This window comes from Poecilia latipinna, unplaced genomic scaffold, assembly GCF_001443285.1.
Source record: "Poecilia latipinna isolate Pla-1442-1.1 unplaced genomic scaffold, P_latipinna-1.0 Scaffold3035, whole genome shotgun sequence".
Classification (NCBI taxonomy): Eukaryota; Metazoa; Chordata; class Actinopteri; order Cyprinodontiformes; family Poeciliidae; genus Poecilia; species Poecilia latipinna.
In genome coordinates, this window is record NW_015115651.1 from 100,111 (window position 1) to 103,936 (window position 3,826).

Sequence of the window (3,826 nt, forward strand, 5' to 3'; positions counted from 1 at the left end):
ACCGATTAAAAAAATAATAATTATGTGATAAATATCGGTGATTGGCCATGATCGGTCCTCATGGGTGATCGGAATCGGAATTGGCAGGAAAAAACCTGATCGGCACATCTCTAGTTTGTACAGATAAATTATGAAATATGAACAGATTCGCAGGGCACTGGCGGTGTGTGAAAAAAATTATGATCCTTAGGGGAGGCATGACAGAAAATAATTGAGAAACAATGACATAGAGACAGATGAAACAAACAAACATTCACCATCACCTCTACTCAGTACCAGAGTAAGCATTTAAATAAACACATGCTATAAGAAAACCAAAGCAAACATGGGAAATGTACCATCTCCTTTCTGCAAGCCAACGATTAATCAGGCAAACCACCACTGCCCTATCTTTAAAATGGAACAGAAATGATGTAACATTTGGAGCAATACAGATCAGACTATGGCCGTGTTTTGGGCTGAATGTGGTGAGGTCAAACCGTGGAGTGGACAAGTTTAAGAAACAAGGCTGATGAGAAGAGACTGGAAAAGTGGAGATGGAGGAGTGTGGGGGGGCTCACTCCATCGTCCTTCACTTCACACATTGTAAAAACCAGTGCCGCGGGCAGAAAGCAGTCCTGCACCAACAACGTCCCATGAAAGCAGAAATAACAGTGATCCACCAAAGTGAACACGCCAAGCAAAATTAACGAGTTGCAAGATTCGTCCCCTGTTCAACCAATTTCCCCAATTGGGAATGAGCCCGTGATGGGCCAGAACAAATAAAGCTTGTCCATGCATGCATATTTACTCACCATCCGGAGACGTTTCACACTCGCATTGATGAAACAAACATAGGGAACATTTTAAATTTATATTTTTTATCTTCGGGGACCAAAGGACAGTCAAGCACAAAAGATAGAAAATGACTCTGTGCTCAAGACTCTTTGTGATGTATCAACTTGTTTTTATCTAAAGCATTTTAACATGTCAAACTCAGCACTGAGAGGACTTTGACATTTCTAAAACTTTGACATTTCTTTACACATAAGATGTAAAGGACTTGTTATTAAGTACGCTACAGTGGCAACACTGTGGGGGTGTTTTGTTTTTTTAACCATGGAAGGATAATGGCTTAGCTGAAAGATGTGAATGCATATGATTCAACATTAATGCTAGTTAGATCACATTCTTCTGGCCATAAGTGAGAAATAAATGTCTCCTAAACATGCATTCTCTGTAAAAGATAGTCTTTGTAGAAGCACCCTACTTTTCCATTTTAACAGTGCATGAACAAAACTTTCTCCCTGCTGTGTCTCTGGTTCCTCACAATACTGTTTGTTCTCCAATGTTCTATATGTAACCGGGTGGTTTGGCTGGAAGACATAGTTTACATCCAGTGGTTGCAAATTCCCACCCAGTCAGGGCTCTTGAACACATCTAGGCCCCGTTCCCCACCATCACTTCCGTTCACAGCCTTGTTGGGCTCATTAAGCGTATATAGGCACCGGGTGTGCACGCCAATCTGTGTGTGTTTGTTTGGTCCGTTGGTTGAGTTGGCTCTCAGGTCAGATGAGCGCTGGCGCTGTGCTCATCGGGTTGCTGTGAGTGTTCGGATCGTGGACATTTAATACTGATTGCTGCGGTTGCCTCTTGTGCTCCCACAAACCATTCAGAACCACAAACCATTCAGAATCACAAACAGTGCATAGCTCCTTATTTTTATTAGCGTGTTGGGCACAGCCTTGGGACTGGGTTGGGGCAATGCAGGATTTGTTTTTNTTATTATTATTATTATTATTATTATATAGTAATAATACTACGAGAACCAAGTTGTAGCAGAATAGTTATATTGGCAGAATAAAGATGCAATATTGCCTGAAGAAAGTTGTTAAATTAAAAAGCTTCAATAGTGATATGTAACGTGACCCACACAGCAAGTCCAGTTCTTTCTGTTAAATAAAAAGTTGTTTATTTCAAATTGTTTCAAAGGCCTGGGGCTGAAAATTTGCTTCTTATATGCTAAAACATTTAGTATTTACTCATTTGTTAAACCAATACCAACTATAACCTTGCAAGATCAGTATTTCATAATTTAGGGCAGTATGGTGAAAAGTTATCATAAACTTATGACTTTATTCTCGTCCAACTTTACTTGTACTTAAAATACAAATCAAAAACTCAGAGCCTGGCTCTTATGCTCCATCATAAGCAAGTAACTGTAACTCACAGAAAAAAGCTAGACGAAACCTATCTTTTTATTGTTAATGCAAAATGTTAAGCACTTTTCATCTCTTCTCATCTGACAAGTTGAAGTATAAGCAATATGCTGCAATTTTTTCCACAATAAATGTTAAATGCACATCCCAGTGAATCAATTGCACTTTTTCTCTTTCAAACTGAGTATTCTTGATTAAATGTTAAACTGATTTTGAAAAATTATTTTGAGACTTAGAACAATAAAACAGCAGTTTTGATAATACGGTCATACAATGCTGGAGCCAGTGGTTTGTACTAGAGGTGTGCCGATCAATTAGCCACCAATCATAATTGGTCAATTTCCGTGAAAAAGTGTATGATCGGTAATCGCCGATCATGGTCTCTTGTTGCCGATCACACAAGCTGATCGCCTGCATCTCATTTCGCAGCCTGCATGTGCAGCTGATCTCCTCTTTCCTTCACATTGCGCAAACGCACAGCAACAAATCCTAAGCGATATGGAACTTGAACGCTCTGAGTGAATGGGGAAGTTGGCATGTTGCGGCAGAAAATTACCTCAGGTTCGGGGGTGAAGCACGTCAAAATGCATCAACACGACGAATCTAATATGGCATAAAAACAATGACATACTTGACTGAGTTTGGCTGCATCAAGTAAAAAAAAGACATATGGAGCGATCAGACAGCAGGTAAAGCAGCGCACACCCTGCCAGCACGCCTAGGTGGGCCCCATATGGGTTTGTCCGCGGGTTCCACAGTGCCCTCTCATGGGTTTGCCCATGTAGGGCCACAGCCCACATGGGCCCTACATGGTGGTGGGCCCACATGAGTTTGCCCATGTAGGGCCCACGTAGGCTGTGGCCCTACATGGGCAAACCCATGAGAGGCCACTGTGGAACCCGCGGACAAACCCATATGGGACCCATATGTCTGCCCCTTTTCCCCCCATATGGGGCCCACCTAGGCATGCTGGCTCACCTGGATTAGCATGACGGTCAGAAAGCTAAACAAATAATCCGCGCTACAGGTAGTAATATTTCACAGACGGAGCGCCGCTTCTGCTCCACCTGAACTCTCACACCGAACCTCTGTTTAAAAATGTATCATTTAACTTAAAAAAATAAATTTTACATACGTATTAAAACTTTCACTGTCCTAACATGAGACAAACAATCTCTGAAAAAATAATCGATCTCCTCCCTGTTCTGCATAATTACTCCGGTCAGTCAGAAACATCCAATCAGAACTAGCAGTAATCAGCTAGCCGCCATGCTATCAGGAAGTTTTCATTCAGTAACTCAGGAGTGTTTATTGTAATGGATCCTGTATTTGCCTTTAAATGTTAAGTTTTATACTTGAATTTTTTGGCGATGTTGAGAGATTTTATTTTGACTTTTTACATATTGAAACTCTTCAGAGCCTTCATATGTTTTCAGTCTGTTAAAGATAGTATTATCAATAGCAGTACAATTTGCACAATGCCTGTTTTGTTTTGTTTTTTTCTTGGAAAAAGTTATTAAAAACAAGTTTTTGTCTAAATTAAGGTGAATTCATGGTTCTTTTTTCAACATAATGTAACCGGTAGTGTACATGATTATTTTTATTAAACAAATAATAATTATGTGATA

The 3,826-nt window shown here is 40.2% G+C and overlaps 1 long non-coding RNA gene across 1 annotated transcript in view; it reads right to left on the minus strand.

Annotated features, from left to right (window-relative positions):
• LOC106939947 (uncharacterized) overlaps nt 1–1,509 on the minus strand; it is a 14,555-nt gene extending 13,046 nt beyond the window's left edge. Inside the window, exon 1 of the long non-coding RNA XR_001422958.1 lies at nt 1,499–1,509. This is a non-coding gene — a long non-coding RNA (uncharacterized LOC106939947). The remainder of the gene's footprint in view (nt 1–1,498) is intronic.
• Nucleotides 1,510–3,826: the final 2,317 nt, after the last annotated feature.